The sequence below is a fragment of the Pteronotus mesoamericanus genome, unplaced genomic scaffold, assembly GCF_021234165.1.
Source record: "Pteronotus mesoamericanus isolate MK-2021 breed Mesoamerican mustached bat unplaced genomic scaffold, CSHL_Meso_final contig_169, whole genome shotgun sequence".
NCBI lineage: Eukaryota > Metazoa > Chordata > Mammalia > Chiroptera > Mormoopidae > Pteronotus > Pteronotus mesoamericanus.
The window spans coordinates 15,157,664-15,180,409 of NW_026555068.1; the positions used below are offsets into that span (position 1 = coordinate 15,157,664).

The following is a 22,746-nucleotide window of genomic DNA, read 5'->3' on the forward strand; positions in this document are numbered from 1 at the left end:
ACGTACATTTTAATGATAAGGCACCAAGGTCTGGTCTCCGAAGTGTTCCAGAATGACCCTCCTTCTTTTCCAGGATAACACTCCTTGTTCTTTGTAACTCATTTCAACAGGTATTGGAAACACATACTTATTCTAAAATAGGTTTCATTGCTAGGCTGATCCATAGGCCTAACTTATGTAGCAGGTTTTATGTTTTCTTTAAAGGAAATGTACCAACATAAATGTAACTTTTGCTGGCAGACTATGGGAAAGCAGGAGCACAGATAAATGTTATCTAGGAAAAAGGGCTCTCCTTGTTGATTCTGTCAGAGTCTTAAATGGGGCTGGCAATTTGGCCTCTCATTTTTGAAAACTCATTAAGTCCAAATCTCATTGTGAGGATATTTCAACTCCTTATGGGTAAATCTCAGGCATTTATCATGAGGATGGTGTAAAAACCACTTTAATACACAGCCGATTTTAAAGGATCCTTTTTTTCTTTGCTTGGTTTCTGTATTTGCTGGCCATTAGAAACAGTCTACACAGAAAAATTGCTTTTTAGAACCCACTGTTTGTAGAATAATTCCTTAAGTTGTATTTCTACAAACTTTACATAATCCAAGTCTTTTCAAACAGTAAGAGGCGAGGGCAGTATGTGATAATTAGTGTTGCCTCAGCTTGGCAAATGGGGGAAGTGGGAATATGAGAAGTTTGCTGGTTTCTCTCAAGATTCCACTGGGAATTATGAGACAAAATGAGAATAGCCACATAATGCTTTGACAGCTTCTCACTTCCTTATTTTTTGTGATAAAGAGCTAGTTTTAGCCATTGGTAGGGCTGCTCTCTGACCTGGGAGAGCTTAGCAAACTCTTCCAGATCCCTGGAGAGCAGAGATTCTTGTCTAGTCAGCTAGAGATTCTGGCTTTAGTATGTCCCTAATATTTTCCATCTAAGAAAAACATTTGGCAGTACATTATAAATTTTATCTAGTTTTGCATAACTTATAGATCTTGTCTTCTTACTGAAAACAAAAATTTTAATGTCATAGTGTTGCTACACCCCATTTGCTTTGATCTAATGTTAGGGACACCTTCTTTCCCACGCCTGTGGAGCCTAACAGTGGTCTTCGGGCCACTTTCACTTGCTGAGTCAACTCACGGAAGCCTTCTTTGGAGTAATTAGAACATTTAGGACTACCCAAAGGACTGAGAGTTTCTATCAAAATAATGTGAACAATGATGGGAAATGGAGAGCTTATTGAGTCACTGCCATGCTTGGATCTGGTTCTTGAGCATGGAAAGGAAATTATTAAAACTCTATTTGGCTAAGCCCTACGAGCAATCCAGCTCTGCAACAGGACATTGGGCTCAGTGGATGACAGTTCGGCACTGGCATAAGTCCGCCTACAAGGCGGGAAGTCCACAAAAACAGAATTCTCCATTGTGTCAGCATCCAAAAGGCCATGACAAAGAGAATTCATAGTATGAAGCCTCTGTAGCTCTGAGGGGTGTGTGTCTTCTGTGTACTCCAATTAATAACACCTGGCCTGTAGGTGTTACTAATGTGTTGCAGATGATTGTTTTGATTTTGAAATGTTTATTTAATATGACCATCTTTAGCGTGTTGCTCTGGTACAAGTAGTAATTTTACTTTTTTATCTGTTTCTATATTTGGACCCTAAAGCTTACATTGAATTTGGTTGAGAATCTCCTTTATGATAAACTCTGTTAAATGTTCTTAACCAAAAGGCTTAGGTCAAGGTTGTTTATACTATTTGTGAGGTATCTATTGGTGCCTGATACACCACTAAGCCACGATGATGATGATTTTCTTTAAACCTTTCATCTCTGACCTGGGTGCAGACAAGATTTCCTTTAGAAAGCAAAAAGAAATCCTTAGAAGCTATATCTATATCTTTCCATATAGTTCTTTAAATATTTATACTTTTGTCTAGTGAACAAAGCCCACAAGTACAATGATCTATGGATATGTTATAAGTAATTAGAAATGTATTTGTTGACGTTTTAAGCTCAGGGAGTTTTACTGACAGGAGTTAGTGATCAAAGAAGTTCAGAGACTTTCTCTACAACTACGAATATATACAGAAATCACACTTTCAGAATAAGATCAATATGGAGGAATATATTTTTTCTAATTTTTTTATTGTTGTTCAATTTGTCCCCATATTACAGTTTACAGTTGTCCCCATTTTCCCCCATTACTCTCCCCTGCCCTACCTACCCCCCACTTTCCATTTTCAATCCTCCCTCCCTTGTTGTCTTTGCCCATGGGTCACTATATACATAGTCCTTGACTTGACCTTTCCCCTTCTTTCCCCGTTAACTCCCATCTCCCTTGTCCTGTTGAATAAATGCATTACAGGAGAAGGTATAACAGAATAAGAAGTAAATATTAGAAACGAGAGAAGGAAGGACTGCCTTTTCCTCCTGACTGATGCAGCAATACCTTATTCCCTTTTCCACTGCTGAATCTCACTACTATCTATGTTTTCTGAAACAAAATTCTCCATCAAGGATGAGAAAAATCACCTGTGAGAAAGCAAGCTCCTACAGGCTGAATGTGTTCCTCCCAAATTTGTTGGTGGAAACCTAATCCCCAATGTGATGGTATTAGAAGGCGGGGCCTTTGGGAGGTGATTAGGGCATGAGGGTGGAGCTCTTATGAATGGGATTAATCCCTTTATTAAAGAGACCCCAGGGAGCTAATCTGCCCTTTCTGCCAAGTGCGGACACAGGAAGAAGACAGCCATGTTTGCACCAGGAAGCGGGGCTTCACCAGACACTGAATCTGCTGCCAGTGACTTGACCTTGGGTTTCCCAGTCTCTGGAATGTGAGAAATAAATTTCTGTTGTTTACAAGCCACCCAGTTTATAGTACTCTGTTAGAGCAGCTTGCTAAAGAGGGAGGCGACTGGATTGGTGATGATTCTGGTCCCGAGTGGTAGGTGGCCGTGCTGGGTATCAGAATCCCCTGGGCCTGGGCCTCACCTCTCCTACAGGAGTGAACAGAAAGGGTAAATAACCCTCCTGGGTAGTCTTCATCTGCTTCTAAAGGACACATCTCAACAGAAGTTTATCTGTTAACAAATACAATTGGGTTTTTTTATGCTTTTCTCAAGCTATTTTCAAGTTGCTTTTAACATATTTTTGTAACTGTTCATTTGTTTTGGTTACTCCTTTCTCAATTATTTCTTTTCCATTTTCTTAGTTAACTCTAGTTTTCTATACTGGAATTTCTGGCAGAAAGACAGGAAATAAAAGATACTAGAGAATGGAAAGAAGAAATAGTGCCTCCAAAACTTTCTAGGTAATGACTTCAGATTTTTTTTATGTCATGAGGGAAGGTTAAAATATTTTTAATTGCTATAGGAAAATCAACTAGGCTAACTTGTCAATACCAATGCTAAAGAAATATTACATCTATGCCTTATATTGCCTTAACAAAGAATAGGATCCCTGATGGTAAAATAAATTTTAGATCCAGTTATAACTTTAGGAGGAATAATAATTTCTTTCCTCTTATTCTTCATTTTCTTTTCTCTTTCTGTCCTCTTTTTATCTTCTTATTTTCATATCCTTTATTCTTCACAGGGTAAAATTCCAACATATTATTAAATAAAGGAGTCCAGCATTATGATGTAGAATTAGAGTAATGTAATTTCTCTGCTCAGATTTAGAGCATGACTATTTGAATTGCTTTTAAATTGTGTTTATTTCAATTCATATAGCTAATTTATATATCCTGATATTGCGATTACCCTTCTCAAAACCCACCACTGGCTGATTCTGAATTGTAAAGGCTTCCTTCTGAGAAACAAACAAAAAATTCAAATATTTGATTTTTACCTTCATGTAAACTTACTGCCATAAATCTCCATAAAGAATGCCAGCTGTGATTATCCTTTGGATTATAACAATTATCAATAATCTCAAATATCATGCTACACTAATAATAAAATCAAAAGCAATTTTGGATAATGGTTGAGTGGTATACTGAAGCATATACATTCAGGGATAGTTTAAAAGTCAGTCCAAATGGGAGCCCAACTATTTTTCTATGTTAATATAACCTATTGATTATACCCTTTCACCCATATATATTTTAAAGATTTTATTTATTTATTTTTAGAGAGGGGAAGGGAGGGAGAAAGAAAGGGAGAAATATCAATGTGTGGTTGCCATCCACACGTCCCCAACCAGGGACTGGCCTGCAACCCAGGCATGTGCCCTGGGTGGGAATTGAACAGTCGACCCTTCGGTTCATTCACAGGCTGGCACTAAATCCACTGAGCCACTCCAGCCAGGGCTCAACCATATTTTTAATAAATATCACATGGCAATCAAAAGATTACCAGTACTCATAGGCTTAAATGTTTTTGTAAAAAGCTATTTTACAGGTTGACTTAGCTTTTGTCCATGAAGGGATCCTCTTGATACACACATACAGAACAAGGTATTGTAGGACTTGCACAATAAATAATGCAGAACTGTGATCTCTAAAAAAAAGGTATATAAAAATCTTACTGCTTTGGGGTAGGTTATGGGCTTCAGAGTAGAGAGAGGAAAACCAAACATAACCTGGAAGTCTTTAGGTGACAGAGATCAGAGATAATGGAGACTAAGGCAGCTAGAATTTGCAGGCGAGGTGCCAAAGAAGAGGGAACGGTACAGAAAGTGAGCTCTGTGGGTCTGCTGAGGGGATCCCAAGCTTTGGACTGAATACTGATCTGCACAGGTGTGAGAAGTAAGCCTCCCCAGCTGGGGAAAGAAGTTTGGAGGTCAGCAGGCAGATCCCTTCCTGGAGCTCCCACAGGGCTGGGGTTAGTTCCTGTTCCCACCAGCCAGTGTGAAGAGACTTCACGCAACATCGGCGTTGGGTGGAATCCCCAGGGGAGTCATGCCTCAGTATCAGGGCTAAATTTATCCCAGAATAATGACTACTCTGGATCTGCCAGCAGAAGGAAGGAAATAATAAAGATAAGAACAGAAATCATGAAACTGGTTATATGGGAAAGTCAATAAAATTGATTAACCTCTAGTCAGGTTAAATGGAAATGAAAAGGGAGTTTAACATGGTCACGGGTTTCAAAGTCAATGTACAAAAACCAATTGTATTTCTATATACTGCAATGAATAATTAATAATTAGAATAAGGAAGTACCAATTACAACATGATCAAAAAATATGAAATACTTAGAGTTAACAATATGTGTACAAAACTTGTACATTGAGTGCCATAAAACATTGCCAAGGGAAATTAAAAACCTAAATAAATAGATATACCCTGCTTATGGGGCTGAAGACTTAATATTGTCAGGATGTCAATTCTTTCTAAACTAATCTATAGATGTGACATTAAATCAGTTGAAATTCAATCAGGACTTTTTTTTTTTTGAAAACCGATAAGTTGTTTTAAAAATTTATATAGAAATACAAAAAACCTAAATTAACCAAAAAGATTTTGAAAAAGAAAAGCAACGTTGGACGATTTATACTAAGTCTGATTTCAAGACTTTCTATACATGCACAGAAATTGAGACAGGGTGATACTGATTTAAGGCTAGACACATAGACCAATGGAACAAAATAAAGATTCCAGAAATAAGTCCATAGTACCTGCTCAGTGGATTTCTAATAAGATGCCAAGGTAAGTCAATTGGGTAAGATGATCTTTTTCAACAAATGATGCTAGATAACCATACGGAAAAAAAAGTGAAATTTAATCTTTTCCCTATACCTTACACACATACATTAAAACCTAATTGAAAAAAGATAAATGGATTTTTATGGATAAGCATTTCACAGAAGATATGGAAGTGATAAAATCTATAAATAAAGCTCAGTGTTCAAATTTTAGTATCACTGAAAATTCTCTGAGAAAAGCAAATCATCAGAACTCTGAATCTTTGAAAATCAGATGTACATCTTCACAGAAAGGTGGGGAGGAAATTGCTGCTTAGAGAATGACCGTTGGTTTAGAGTATGTGTGTGCTGAAATGACATGCCCAGTGCTGTGCTATTGGGTCAAATTATATGAGAGAATTTTATAAGAGGGCACTTCAGATATTATCAATAATAAAATATATTTGGATGGTACTGCGATAGACTCATTCTATGTAGAATAATTAGTATCCATTCATGTAATGTTATTAGTATTGGCATGTTATTAACTAAAACACTAAAAATGATTTAACTCAACAACGAGAGGTTATAATTAGATTGTATTCATATATTATGATATGCTATTTGAGAGGATATATTATTTGTTTTCAACACACCTAATGGAAACTTTGAAATGCTTATTTAAGCAACTAAGCATTTTACTAACATGAGCACCGGAAGAACATACAATTTTCACAGCCTCTTCCTGATAAAATGTAAGCCAAAAATCTCTTCTCAAATATTTTAAACAAGCAGGAAAACAAAACCCCAACCACTTACTCTTCTGAGTAGCATATAAAAAGGTAAAGACAAGTCAGGAGAAGAAAGTTAAAAATAAAAGCCTTGACAAAAAATAAATTATGAGAGCTGGAACCTCAGAATTCATTTGCATAAATTAAACTTGAAGGGGAGAGCGGGGAGCGGGGGTGACAGTCTGCAAACTTCACACAAAAGAGGACATTTGTAGGGCAGGTCAGCATATTCCTGCTTGAGGCAAAAAAGGTAGAGGGTGAAGGACAGTGAAGATTTTTAGCAAGTGCTTCTGGACAAAATCTATTTTTAAAAAATGTGGGAACAGCCTTAATCATGGATTTAAGAAACATGGCGTCAAAGAAAGCTGGCGCTCACACTGCTTCTCTACTCTTGAATTGGGGACTTGGGGGCTCTGGCTTGAGTGTCCCCTCACACTCACTATTTCACTTGTGTTCCTTGGTCTTTGAGACAATTCCACGTGTGGTCAATGGCTGGCCAGGATCTAGCTGGATGGTCAGAGCTGAGCACAGAAATAAAGAGGAAGCATTTAGACTATTCTTAGAGAATATAGTTTGATAGGGTGATTTTATGTCTCTTGAATTTAATGATAAAACACTTTGGCTTCCATTTTTACGTGTTTTGTGTGTCCCCCCCCCCCCAGTTTTATTTTTCTAGTAATCTGTTTTCATTATATTTCAAAATGATATGTGTCCAAGAAAGACTGAAAAATTGGACACCATAAATAGTTTAGGGAACCCTTCTCTAAATAGTTTTATAAAATATGCAGAAGAGATGATCACTCTAGTATTTCAGTGACTGGTATTTTAGTTTTCTTGTATTTAAATGGAGAGAAAGGTAAAACACTGTTGTGTGAAGTTTTTAATCAGCCTCTGAATTAAATAATTGTTGGCCTTCTTATATTTCTTAATATGAATTAGTTGTGTGATAGATCACCATAGTATTGTTAATATCTCTAGTTGGAAATTGGAAAAAAAAAAACCTTTAAAGAAAATGGGACTATTTTTGTCTTTGAGATTGCATGCAGAATGAGTGGCTCACATCTCGCACAAGACTGAGAATCATTGCTGACACAAGAACATTGAAAACTGAAACATTACAAACAAATAAAAGGACGGATAATTGCAGGAAATATAACTATAAATTTGGTCATAATCATGAAATATGTTGATTCTAAGGTAACCTTTTTTATGTAGCTAGCTTTTAAGAAATGGTTAGCATTTCTTAGGAGATCCAATTTCCAGAAAATTGGAAATGTTTAGAGGCAGCTCTTGTCTGTCTTTAGTTCTCTAAATTCATGTTATCTCTTTTCTATCTTAGTGGTGTCACTTGGTATTTATTATTATGGCCAATCATTGAATTATAATAAAGCAGAATTAAGTTTTTAAAAATGTCTCACCAAAAGCAAAAGCATAACTGAAAATCTTTTTATTTTTTCTAACCTTGTCACTAAATCTCCTATGATGTATACATATTAAAAACGCTTATCAGTAGTGATAATAGTGACCTGATGGGTTTCCCGTATTGTAGTGCATTTTTAAAATATAAACCTGTTTCTGTCTCTGTTTCGTTTACTACTAAATAAAAAGTTAAAACCAAAGATGTCTAGATCTTTGCAGCTGGGATAATAACTGTTGATTAACTTAATAAGATTTACTATTCTTAGTAAAAATTATAATCACTCTCCAAGGCCTGTTGGAGTCTGGACCCGCCCCATGTTTCCACTCTTCTCTCCCTGCAAACACAAACCCTGCGCTCCCACCGGCCGCGTTGTATGGCTGCATCGCTGGGCCTTGGGCTTCCCCACTGTCTGAGCTTTGCCGACATCATTTCTGTTGCCTAGAATTGTCTCAGATCTTCCTTTCCGGCTTCTCAAGTCTTTCTTTTCCCCCAGATCCTTACTGGACCACTCAGCTCCAATGACCTCTCTCAGCTACGTGTCTAGCGTCTCCTGTATCTTAGAGTCACTTAGCTCTTACACGTGTCTTGCTCAGCAGGCGAGAAGCTTTCTTGAGGCCTAGAACAAGCAAATTCTGAGACAACTACACAGGAGAGGCAGAAAAAGGAGCACATATCAGTATCATGTGTTCCCAGTTCCTTTCCTTTTTATCACTGACCCTCAACTTTCTAGTGGAGGAAAGAAGAAGTGGGAGAAAAAGAGGTAAAAGAAGAGAACTGGACAAGCTGACATGTGGCTGGACTTAGATTAACTTGGAGGATGGATGATACTTTCCACTGAGGGGTAGCTAAAGACTGTATGTAGCCTTACTACAGAATGACTAACATTTATGTCTGTTTGCAGAAATACATGATAGTAATTTTTCACTGTCACTTGGGCTGTTTTTAGACTTACAGAATTGCTAATTAAAAATACCTTTTCCCTAAGGCATTCCACCCTTCTGCCGTCCAACTCTCCAAAGTCACCACTGGGCAATGCTTACTCCCGGGCCCCCAAATACCGCCACCTCACAGAGATCCGGGTTCTTGTTCTAGGCATGATTGAAAATACTTGCTGGGCTCTTCTAGCATGAAGTTTAGTCCTGGGATATGAAGAAACGAGGTATAGGACTGTAGAGAAATTTGTATATGCAACAAGAACCTGGTCCAAATAAACATCTTCTTATTGAGTGTGAGTGGTGGGACATTCAAGTTCTCATTGTCTAATTTCTATTCTTTTTCTCTCCCTTTATATCTGCATGTGTAATTATTTTCCCTGCTTTAAAATGCTGTTGTTTTTAGTTGACTGGATAATGATTGGGTTGGCTAATGACAAATATGTGAAACTATATAGTAAATATTATTCTTAATTATATTAATAATGATACCAATGAGTACTCTGATACACATACATAACTTTATTTCTATGTGTTATATGATGTTAAGTTCCATTATTTGAAACAAACTTTCATATTGGAAGATTAAGACCAATATGAAACTATTATAATAAAAATTAAAATTATTAGGTTTTACCTCTATTTTAAAAATATAATTCTATAGAATTGATCAGATATTTAGATTTTTATTGTTTATATCATTTATGTAGACACTTAAAGAAATATAAGTAAAGCTAGAGAATCTCAAAAACATTGTGAAGTAGTCCCTCACTCTTCTTCCTTGTAGAAGCAAAACAAAATAAAACAACCAAAACCCGAAACGCCTAAGGGTTAAAAATTTTCACTAAAGAAAACAAAAGGGAGGTAAGCTGAAGTCATGGGAAATGGTAGGGAAAGAGCAAGAGGCTGAAAACCTACCACAGATGGAGCAAAGATTTTCCAGATGTGGAATTCTTTCTACGCATCAGTGCTGTTAACTTGGCTCACTTGGGTTCTACCAGGAAAAAACAAAATGCAACTATGGTTTCCTTCTAACTTTTATCTGTAATCTAACTCAACTTACTTTGCTGAAATGTTATATTTTGTTTCCTTTAGGAAAAGATCTTGATATCTGTGATTTGAAGTTATTCTTTAAAAGCTGGCTTACGTTCTAGATGGGAGTGCCCTTGGAACGCCTGAAGATGTTTGTATGTGTGCTGGAATGTCTCCATTTGGAAAGACATTTCTCACGTCTCTTTGTCACAGTCCCCGTGTCCCCGTCACAGAAAGGCCAAGGTGCTCCCTGCATGTGAGGAGGAGGGGGTCACTTCTCTGTTTATGTCCTGGTGTCAGGGACCATCTGGGAAATGGCTCCAGATGAGCTGCAGAATAATGAATCCCATCTCTGAGCCAGGGCCACACGGTAGACCTATGGGACTTGTTTTTTTCCTAAAGGCCCCCGAATGTGGTGCTCAAAAATATTACAAAAATGATCAATGTTTTTGTGATATAATAAATCATCTGGTTTCCTGCTATATTGAAGTCTTGAAATACAAAAAGCCTGCATCCCCATTTGGCTCAGTTGGCCTTTGTTTTTCGTAGATGAAACCTACTGTCTTCATCCTTGCAGCCGGAATGCATCCATTAGAGATCTTAGAGGAAAAACATCATGAAAATGCCCCCACGCCCTTCATATGTGATGTTTTTAAAACTGAAAAATACTAAGTCATAGAATACAGGTAACTCTACTAGAATTCTAATTTTTTTCTCTTTAAGATGGTTTTTGTTTTTTTTTTAAATGCATCTGCTGTCTCACCTCGGCTTGTTTGTTTATATTCTTCCCATTTGATTTTATGATGTTAGCTATTATTATTTAATATCTTACTAATTGTATTTAGTGGAATAAGTAGAATGGCAGGTTCAGGACAAATTTAAGTGATTTTACAAAGGAGATAATTTATTTGGTCAGGGAGAAAAAGAAAAGCCATGGATCTCATAAATACTAGAGATAACAGTAGTCATGTGGATGAGCGTGGCTGAAAATGGTGGGACAGTGTTCTATGGGCTGAGGTGATTATGAAATAGCAATGCACTTCTGTAGCCTAAAAAGGCAGTATAACTGTAAAAACTGATAATTTCATTGAACACTCACTATATACTTAGTTCTTGCCAGGTCTTATGGAGTCAAACAAACCAAATAGGAGACGAAGGTATGTCATGTTTCATCATTGTGATTGCTTATGATAAATTTTGAGGCACAGGACAGAAACAGAGAATGACTAAGGACATCGGGTAAAATCAAGGAATAAACAGTTGTTGATTCTAATTGTACATTGCATAGGAATTCAGAGAAATAGCCTAATCATCTGAGTGCAAGGAACTCACCCATATTAGGGCCCACTAAAAGCCTGAGCTGTGAGGTGCAGAGGTATTCTGCATGTGCAGGATGGAGGCCTCCTAGGAGCTGGAGCTGACACCCTAGGGAGTCACCTGGGATGGGAGCACGCACTTCCTCCACCTCTCTGACTCCACTTGGCATCATCTCTAACGCCTCTGTCTTGACCCAACTACTTCACATCCCGCTCCTCTTTGCAGAGTGGTTTCTACTATTCCTTCACCTCAGTCTATGTGAACCTTCAGTTGATGTACCTGCTGCGGGTTGACTAAATCTGTCTGACTCATAATTTAAATGAGCGGGGTGGGGAGGGGGGGAGAGAGAGAGAGAGAGAGAGAGAGAGAGAGAGAGAGAGAGAGAGAGAGAGAGAGAGAACTGGTCAGCCAGTATATTCTCTAGCCTTGAGTCAAGTCAGTCTAATTGGCTCTGACCATACTTCAGGATAAGGGGTCACAGGACACTTCCCTGCTTCTTTCAGGGAAGAAGATAAGTTGAACAATGAAACCTATCTGATTCAAGGGGAAGTAGAGCAATTTCAGCAGGTTTTATACAAAAAGTGGCATTCAGGTGAATCCTTGAAGAAAGAGTGTGATTTGGAGGAAAAAAATAACCAGAGTATTTGGGGACAGCAAAGTTCAGGAACAAAGGCATATGGACAGAAAAATGTAGAATGTATATTATATGCATTATTCCAGTTTTATATATTTTTTAATGTTTTTATATTATTTTTCCATTACCATTTAGCCCCCTTATACTCCTCTCCCTCTGACCCCTGCAATCACCACTCTGTTGTCCATGTCTATGTAGAGTTTTATATTTTCGATCATATTTTTATTAGGACACTTGGAGGTGGGAGAAATGGTGGTGTTAGGCATGAAGAGGTAGAAGAAGCATCAGTTTTGGAGCAAGAGAGATTCACATTCTGAGTAGCTTAGTGAATATTAAAGATAATGTAGAGGAAGCACCTAGCTCTCTTCTCAGAGACTGCATGGTAGGTACACAATTAAAAATAGCTATTGATAATATAGTTGGTAGTAGTATTTTTCTTTTGGAAGCTTGAAGAAATTCCAAAGGGGAGAAATGAAGTAATCAAAACCAATGGCTAAAAAAGAAAAGATAAAGGTATATATTATGATTAATTTTTTCAAAGTTTTTACATTAAAATATGTGAAATCAGTTCCCTTAATTGTGGTATTTCCATACATTTGAATATTATTCATTGCTGAAAAGAAAGGAGCTATTGAGTCATTAAAAGACATGGAAGAACCTTAAATACATATTTCTAAGTGAAAAAAACCAACCTGAAAGGGCTACATGCTGTATTATTACAGTATCACACAGGAGTTTCTCTGACCAAAGAATCCTCTGTGCTCCATTGATTCATGATTCCCTTCCCCCAACTCCGGGCAACCCCTGATCTTCCTATGATGCCCATAATTTTGCCTATAAACAAATGTCATAGAGTTTGACCTGTACTTTCCACTCAGTTTTTCTGTAAATATAAAACTTCTTTAAAAAAATAAAGAACTAATTAAGTAAACCTTTTTAGGTGCACAGCACTGTGCTAAGCGACTTTTAAAAAGATGCTTAAAAGACTAGCGGGACTCAAGGCTGAGACGAACGAAACGCTCAAGGGACGATGACAATCCACATACAATCAAGTGTGAAAATGACCAGTACAGTCTATGTGTTGTAGATGTATCATTCCAAAAAGTATGAAACTCATATGAGCAGAAGGTCCTAGAAGGCTTCACAGTGAAGGTGAGACCCAAATGAGACCTCGGGGGATGACGGAGGTAATTTCTGGAAGGGAAATCGAAGGAACAAAGGTCAAGTTACGCAGAAGCAACTTCAGGAGAGGAGTGAGGTTGCCACCGTGACTGCAGAGGAAAGTACATGTTAGAGGAGGATGGGAGGTGAGGTTGGAAAGGCAGGGTGAGATCAGTTACAGAAAGGTTCGTCCGCCTGAGGAGTCTTGGCATTTAACCACTGCACACAGCATAGCTGGTTAAAACATGCATTCTAGACTGAGCTGCTTATGTAGAACCTTGCCTTGGCCTCAGGGTGACTCTGGGTATTTTAGGAAACTTCTCTCTCAGGTTCCTCATCTCTAGAATGTAGAAAACGGTAACTCCTACCTTATAGGGTTGCTGGAGGGACAGATGAGTTCATATCTACCAAGCACTTGGAAAAGTGCAGGTGCAGAATAAATGCATGCTATTATTCGTTCAAACATTCATTTGACAAACATTACGTCAAAAAAACTCCCTAAGGAGCTGGCATTACATGGGTGGAGAGAGAATGTCTGCCTTCCAGGAAATCAGAGCACAGCAGGGAAAACATTTGCCTAAAAATATCTAAGAAGACCACAGACTTAAAAAGAAAGGTAAATTCAAGAAGTGGTAAACTGTAGTGTTATCTCCCTTTATCTATTTCCTTAAATCCAGAGAATTGATTTAACATTTATATTAATAAGAAGTTTATAATATTAGTATTTTGGAATTAGTGGAGTGTGTTTTCTGGGAAAATGCAATGGCAAGAAAATTTAAAAAACCAAAACCCCATTATGGTGGGCAAGCGAGGGCTTTTTGAGTTTGCTTGAACATCACTTGTGAAACTCTATGAGATCTTTCCTACCTGATTACAGTAGTCAGGACAGAATGGCTTCTTAAATCCAGGATGCGCTTTTCTGCAATAGCCAGACTAGTTTGTACAACAAGAGCGGCACCAGCCTTTTCCTGGGCATTCGTTAATTTCTCATGGTTGTTTATAACTGTTTTGGATTTTCCATTTTGATACACTCTATCTCAAAATCATACCTTAATTCTGCAATAAAAATATTTATGGATCAATCTGGAAGAGATACTGGTCTCAGACTCTTGTCTTTAGGGAAACAAATGAAAATCCTTCAAACCAATGGAGGGTCTGATTAGGTCATCTCATACGTAGACAAGTCAAAGTAATACCTTGTTGTATGTACCTGTCCAAAATAAATGCACCTCTTCTAAGAAATTACAATCAGTGTACTAGGATCTTGTTGGTAAATTTATATTCATGTTATTAATAAAAGTAACCAAACTGCAGGCTGCACTGGGAACTCTATAAAGATAAATATTTTAATGCATCTAAAAAATGATCAGATATGATTTTCAAACTAAATCTATATTCTTTTATTGCCTTGTAAATACAATTGATAGACAGGGCCTTTTCACAAATTCTCTTTCTTCAGGGAAAATCGAAAATAACAAATTAATTTTTCTATCAATAAAAGGTCAGCATCAATTAAAATACTGAAATGCAAAACTGCCTCCTTAGCCGGTACTGGTAGTTCATAGTCACCTCTTCATACTCCTGACAGAGATTCTTTCAAAGGATAAGGTGGGGGAACAAAATGTGCCTGTGACTTTTTGGAGGAAGAAATTTGTAGTTTGTCAAATCTTGTGAGAAGTTACAGTCAGTGTAAGACTGCAGATTAACTAGGAGCCTGCACGAGCTATTTCATGTCAAATAAATGGGTTGATTCAAAACTATTTCTTCAGCATCTGCCCTGGGCAAGATACTACACTGGGTGTGGATGATGAAGATGAAGTGAGAGCTTTATGCCTTTAAGGAACTCAGAGCCTGATGTGGAAGATGATTCATGAACAGAAATATATCGTAGGAATCGTTAAATGCCATAAAACCATACAGCCACCATCGGCTATGGAGAGCCTGGCGAATCTCTCCTAGTGTAGGAGTTAACATTCAAATTGAAACTTGTTAAGAGTGAAATTACCATGTATCCATGTTGCTTGAAATTTAATTGGGAAGAAAAGGAAATATGTTTGATTGGTTCTGGTGATATAGTAGACTTAGTTTACATACTTGGTAATAAACAAAATACCAATAAGAACAGTAAGAAAAATATTTAGAAAATTATCCATATTGAAAAATATCCTACGAATTCAAGATTTTTGCCGTTTAAGAATAGCTTACTTATATTTTTCATAAATTCCTTGATACCTGAAAGCTAATATGTTTCCTCTCAACAGCCCAGTCAACCACAGCCAACTTTTCATGGATTAGTTTACATTAGGTTTCAGAAAAAATGAGAGGTTGTGTGCAGGCATACCCTAAATTCCTTCCTTATAAAAAAGCAGGCAAGCGGAGACCATATACTAAGAAAAGTGAAGCAAGTGGGTATTTATAAGCCATTAGTATAAAAATAATGAAATCCATTTTCTGAGAGTGAAAGGGAATAAAGAATTTGGAATGCGGGCCAAAGCCCAGCCTGGGCAGATAAAGACAATTTTCAGATCCTGCCGAATGCTGTAAAACAGCTGGGGGTCTTGGCAGTTACAGAAAGCGCTTCACCTAGAATAGAGTGGTAAAATTCTACATGGGCTTTGGTGGTACCATGTGTACAGAGCGAAGCATTTTCTGATTTTTAAGAGATCTCATTGATTCATTTATTTACCAAACATAAAGCCACTACAATAATGTTGGGCATTGGGTGTCCGGAGTTGAATGAAACAAAACCCTGTCTTTCAGGTGCTTACAGTCTAGTGGCTGAGACAGTACCAAAGCTGATCTAATTTGTACTAAAATGGAGGTATTAGAAAAAACAACAGTCTTTCGAAGGAGACCTCCAAAACACAGCAGTCCTATTTTTGTTTTTTCATCAAATCCTTTTGGATCTGCTGATACTGGAACATGGCTTAGAGTGGAATAGGTTGCACATGTAATCTTCTGAACTGAAACAATGATAATCAGACTAGAAGAAGGGGAATATCTTTGCATTTTAGGTTTTCTTTTTGTCATCTGCATTTCCCTTTTCAGTGACCAAAGAAATGAATAACAAAAGGTACCATGTCTGGGCTTTGTGATTTGGTATATTTACAAGGCATTTGGAATGGAATTATGAAAACTCTGTTTTTTCACCTTACACCTTTGTCACAAAGAAGTGTTTGATTTTTACATTGTGCTTTACCAGACCACAACACAACACAAAGTTTGGAGAGTCTACGAATTTGTTATCCACTTCTGAAAGCTATCCTTTACAAGTGTTTCAGGCTATAAACATTCACTGTCTGGATTTTTAACATTTTTTTGCCAACCAAGTAACCTTGAGGCAGGAGAACAAACATTCTTTAAAAAAAAATGACCAAGCAATGCAACCAGTCAGTTACTAAAGGCATCTTTCTCAGTGGTACTCTTTACATGTTTGTATAGGATAGAACTCCAAAGAACACAATTAATTAATTATCTGGTTGAGACAGTTGGCAGGTGTGGAAGTAGCAGGAATAATGGAGAATGTGGGGGGAGTTCAAGTTTTAGAACCTATTAACTCTAAATCATTAAGATTGAAGCCAAAGCATCTCTGCGATTACAATATATTCGTTACCATGCATTTTCAGAACACCTACTATTAGCTAATAGCTGTTTTAATTTCAGGGCACACAAAGGCCATAATCCTGACAGAAAAGCTCGTGGCCCAGAGAAGAGGACACACAGTGAAGCAAGATAATAGGACTAAAATAGAAAACATAAAGTTTTCTAGGAATGCAGAATAATCAATGATTAAACTGTCTGGTAACTAATTTATTAAGGTGGTGGTATTGTTGGAGCTAATAAAACAAGTAGAATTTTCAAGATGAAGAGGACAAAAATACTGGTCATTTTTGGTTAATGATAATGGTCTATTTTCCATGTGGTTTAATTTTAGAATGAGGGATTTCATATTACTCCATATTATTACTTTTGAAATATGCCCAGAGTCACATTTCAGTGACTAAAATGCAATGCTAATTTTCTAAGTTACATACTTTTGTGCAATACAGGACACATCTAAATCATAAGGATAGATATTTTTGTCCCCCATGTGACTGAATGACATGAAACTAAATTCATTTAGGATGAAGAGAAACATCCTAGTAAGCCGTCTTCCCCTTTCCTTCTCCCTCTACATCTACCTATCATCTATATTTTTAAAAAGGCAGTTGTGTGAGCAGGGCAGAAGTAGAAAAATATAGAGTTAAGAGAGGTTCTGTGGCTGCATGTGGTGGCTGGACAATAACAGAGAAACTAACAAACATACACAAAGAGGTATAAAGCAGAGAAAATATTTGTAGGCATGCCAGTGAGAATTCTCACGGAGAGCAGATGCCACACTGGGTATATCGAAGGAAGTTGAGTCATAGACCAATTTATAAAGGCATGGGGAACAACAAGGGCAAGAAGAGAGAGTGGCTGTCAGAACCCAGAAACCCGTGTGGAAAGGGCCACCTAAGAGAAGCCCGCAGTGACGCCTCAGGAGGCCCCGTTGGCCCGCATCTTCAGTCTCCTGCTGGGGCTCCTCAGTGCTGGAATGAGGAAGACAGAAAAGACAGAAAGGAGGGCAGCCCCTTGATTTTGCCGACATCAGCCTCCAGGGCACAGAGCTAGGGGAGAGAGGGTGTGGGAGGGGGTGGGTCTGAGTGGCCAAATGGACGTATCCAGTACAATCCATGATACTGCATCTGGGTTACAGACGTCAAGCAGGCAAGTTTGACCTTACCCTGTAAGAAGGCAGGAATTTATATTATCAGCTCATGATTTCAGAGATAACTCTGGTTACAGAGTAGAGTGGACTGATGTAATGACAGGGTATGGCAGGGGAACCTGTCTGGGCGCTCTTGCGAAAGTCTGGTAGAAAGTGGAGCCGGGGGAATGGACAAGGGATGGTGAGAAGGTGGCGTGGACGGGGTTGTGTGCAGGAGGCAAGGGATTCCTTTTACCTTCAGGATCTGGGATTCAGGGAATTCTAGGAAAATAGGACACAGGGTATACATTTCTCAGGAACTAATCTTGGTGAAAATCAAAGATGATCTGTTCACAAGACACTTTGTAGTCTAATAGAGACAGAGATCTCTAAAAAGAGTGTAAATATGACCAATTCTGTCTCTACTGTGTCTACCTCCATCTGGATTGATTAATTCACTCAGAAGCCTGTGGAGAAAGGGATCTCTTTCTTTCACGGGGACAGCTGCTTAGCTGTTAACTGTGGCCTGAGGAAGCGTTTAAGAGCCTGTGGAGCATCATGGGCCCCCATGACACAGCAAGCTTCTCTTCGGCTTGTACCCATGATGGTTATAAGCACAACAACTCTCCTGAAATTCATAGGACCTACTTTGTGCCAAGACTTGTTGCTTTACAACAACAGCATGACAGTTTCTTTATTTATACTCCAGAAAGGAGAAAATGAGGAGGTTAAGTAACTTGCTCAAGGCCACACAGATAACAATCAGATGTGCTGGAGAACGCAGCAGTGACGTTGGGCCCACTGTTCAGGGGCATACTGACTCCGGTGGTAGGACAGCAGTTATCTGAAAACATTACATGTTGAACATATTGATACTTGTGCGATTAATTCTTGATTTAATAAAGAACAAATTAATTGTATCCTATTTCAGATCCTGAGAATGCACATTCTGATAGAGTTTCCTGAAAACACTACTTTTTTATTTGATTCTTTTCCTGGGGAGCTTTCTGAGGAAGCTGGGTCAAGGAATTCTCCTTGAGAAGAAGAAAAGGAGAATACGGGCCTCACAGAATATTCTTAATTAGAGTGTGAGTTCCCTCAGGGCAAGGGCCAAGCCTTCTTCATAATGGCCTCCTCCATGGAATCGAACATGATGCCTAGTAGGTGTTCAATAAGTATTTGCGGAATGAAGGAACCAATGTGAGGCTGTTTCAAAATTGTTTCCCCTAGGAGGTGTTTTTAAAAAAATTTTTGGTCATCACAAAGTGGAGACAAGCAGCAAACCTGATTCCTCTAAGCTTCATTTACATAACAACATAGGTCGGAATAGATGTCCACTTAGAGGACATACAGGGACAATCTATACAACTGCAGTTCAAGAATTATTAGTGGAATGTAACCAAAGTGATTTTGTTTAGAGCTTCACAAAGCCTGGTGGAGTTGGTTCCAGTTGGCTTGGATGAGAGGTCACACAGATTAAAAATAGGCTGTCTTAATAAGGAACAATAGGCTACATTCATTTAGCAAGAGAGAAAAAAAAATGGCAGGCCTTAGGGGTGCGTAGGAAGCTTAATCCTATTTAAGAGCTCAATTAACCTCCAGAAGATTGAGTGGGTCCTCTGCCTTCATTGTCATTTGTCTATCTAGCAGAGCTTAAAAATAGAGATTCATAAAAATAGGACTACAGAGATTTGCATGTGTATGTAAAACACTCAAATGTTTTAAATATTTTAAATAGGGCATAATCAAGTTCAGGAATATAAGCATTAGATTGCTTAGACTGCTGTGGTCCCTTAAACTTTTTGGAATAAATCATATTCTTTCTAGAGTTGTCAAATCTGTTACCATTATTAATTAAAAATTAAAAAATAACCCTTTATTTTGACATAAATTCACTGATTTTAAAAAAAAAATCAGTTCTTTCTTGTGTTTCTATTATCAAACAAAATTATATTTCCTCCTAAACAAATCAGCACATTCTTAAGAAATCTAAATAAAAATCCTTTTTGGAGAGAACTCCAACCATTCTAATGTTTTAAGATATAGAAGCCAGGTTCTATATCGTTCCATCCTGGGTCGCACAGCTGAGATGAGGTGCCCAGGAGCCTGGGACCTGGGTAGGTCATACAGTGTGTATCAATTGGTGGGTCTGTGTTTCACAAATCATCTTGTGGAAACTCTGTGAATGGCACTGATTAACACTTTGCATTTGTGCCCAGCAGTATAGAAATGACCCGAAGGGACCTTAAATAAAGAAATGACCATTAATTTTTTATTGTTGTTCTTGAGGAGGAAAACTTCAGGAGTATGATAAAAAATGGTAGTTGGATTATATTTATACTCTCTGTTTAATTAGTTCCCTGTTGTAATAAGTACGTCTTTAAAATACTTGAGAAGCATGATAAAATGAAGTGCTTCCCCCAATCAATCTAAGATCATTTATTGGCACAGGCGAAGATAACTTTTTGGCTCCTCATCCCCCCAAGCAATGGCATTTCCAGCCCTTTTCCCCCTTCCCCACCAGGCAAGAATTTACATCCTAATTTCCTCCTTGGGGCATGAAAGAAGTCACTGATATTCTGGAACAAGATGACAACTTTACCCTGTTATATATTTGGTTTAAATTGCAGCTAATCGTGGGAATTACAGAGAATGTCACAACCAAAGATAGAGCAAGGCTTTGGCTAAATTCCTTTTCCTTTGTGATGCAAATGATCACTTAACCATTTATTTCACGTCCTAACTAGATAGCTAACACAATCTATTTAAGATATATATTAGCGTTTTGGAGCTGTACTTTTAATTTGTTTAATATTTGCTATTATTCCATGTAATGCCACTGCATTGCTAAATTGAACAGTTTTCTTCTGGAACTGACTGACACATGACACCAATTCAATATTTTCCTTCTATTCTGAAGGGTTACCTTTCAACATATTTGAGTGAAGAAATCAGAAGCAGCCTAACATGAGAGAAAACTTAAGCCATGGAAGGACACAAACCATAAAAACTTCTGCGTGAAAACTTACTAGCAGCAAAAATAACTGTTCTAGAAAGAAAACATCCACTGTATAAAAATCATATCAGACAAACATCAATGTTTCACTATAAAGTCAATTGAAGTCATTACATCCTCTTTTAGATGATACTGTATACTTTCATTAGAGCTCTTAAAAATCTCAAATGACTAAGTACTAAGAAATGTGCTTCAAGACTGGGAGCATACCTTTAATCTGTGTTTTTAGAAACTGTTGTTATTACACAGGAAACATAAGATAATATTGAGGAAGATCAACAGATTTTTTTTTAAAGCATAATCCCACCAAATCAACTCTTATTTTTCATATTCTATGTTTCTCATCAGTCCTAATCCACTTTTCCATAATACCATTAAATTGTTATAATGATAGCACAGAGCATAGAAAAATATTATAATTTTTCCTATACAATTATTCATATTGCTTTACAATTATATTTTTGATGGTATAGCATCAGCTTTAAATAAGTACATCATTTTCTATGACTACTATATAAGCCACTTAATGTTAAAAAATAAATCATGATAATTATTAACTGCCGATTCCCAAGACCATTCTCAGTATACTCAACAACATCTTATTCTTTTCTTCAAGAAAAACTATGTGGTTGTCATTACAACTTGTAGTAAGGCTGCAAAAAGCACACATCTTATTCTAACAGGATGAAATGCTATATTAGAAAACCCCATTTTTTTCTTACATTTTGAGCAATACAATTTATTTTTCAGTAACTCAACAATATTTGTCCAAAGATTGATGAGATTTATAACATTTTAATATTTAATAAAATGTCTACTTGAAGATGAAACTTTAAAATAGGTGGGAAAACACAACCAAATATCCACTTACCAGCATTTTCCTTCTCTGAAATACCTGGAATAGCCTGAAAAAGAAAAAAAAAAAGGTCATAAAATTGTGGTATTATTAGAAAGAAATACCGAATAACATTATTAGGAATAAAATGAAGCAGAATTAAATAGAACCTGGCAATAGGAAAATGAGAAGGCAAAGGATCTGAATAGAATTTTTTTCCAAAGAAGACATTTAAATGGACAATGGGTACATGAAAAGGTGCTCAACATCATTAATTATCAGGGAACTACCAATCAAAACCACCGTGAGAGATCCCCTCATACCTGTCAGAAAGCCTGGTAAGTGGATATCACCAGGAATACAAGAAATAATACATGTTGGTGAAGGTGTGGAGAAAAGGGAACCCTTGTGCACTGTTGGGGTGAATGTAAATTGGTGCTGTCACTATGGAAAACAGTATGGAGGGTGGGGGTTGTTTGGAGGTGGGCAAAGTGGGGTGGAAAATAGGGGACATCGGTAATATGTCAGCAATAAAAACATTTTAAAAGTTAAGAATTTTAAAATTTAATAAAAACACAAAACTACTCTATGATTCAGCAATTCTACTTCTGGGTATATAGTCAAATGCAATAAAAAGAAAAGGGAGATAAATATATCTCACATCCGTATCTTGGCTATTGTGAATAATGTTGCAACGAACATGAGAGTGCAGAGGTGGATGTGACATATATAATGGAGTATTATTTAGGTATGAAGAAGACAGAAATCCTGCCACTTGCAATAACACGGACCCTGAGGACATTATGCTCAGTGAATCAGAGAGTACAAAAGTGGTTACTGGGGACGCGGTGGGGGGAGGGGGCAATGAGTGAGAAATAGGGAGAGGCTGGTAAAAGGGCACAGACTTCTAGCCATATGGTGAATAAGGTCTGAGGGTATAAAGTAAAACCTGGTGACTATAGGTCATAATATTATAATATATAATTGATATTTGCTAAGAGAGTGAAACTTAAATATTCTCATCCCAAAAAGGGTAAATGTCTGAGGTAATGAGTATGTTAATTAATTAGATGCGAAGAATATTTTCACAGTGTGTGTATATATATATACAGATATGTATATACATGTATATATATACATGTATATACATATATGTATATGTATATACACACATATATCAAATCACCACAAAGTACAATTTAACTATCTTACAATTTTATTTGTCAATTATACCTTAATAAAGCTGAAAAGAAAAATG

At 37.3% G+C, this 22,746-nt stretch overlaps 1 protein-coding gene across 1 annotated transcript in view; it reads right to left on the reverse strand.

Annotated features, from left to right (window-relative positions):
* DLC1 (DLC1 Rho GTPase activating protein) overlaps positions 1-21,553 on the reverse strand; it is a 183,927-nt gene extending 162,374 nt beyond the window's left edge. The window contains exon 1 of the mRNA XM_054566098.1: positions 21,525-21,553. The gene's annotated coding sequence lies outside the window, so the exon portion shown is untranslated. The remainder of the gene's footprint in view (positions 1-21,524) is intronic.
* Between the last annotated feature and the right edge of the window lie 1,193 nt (positions 21,554-22,746).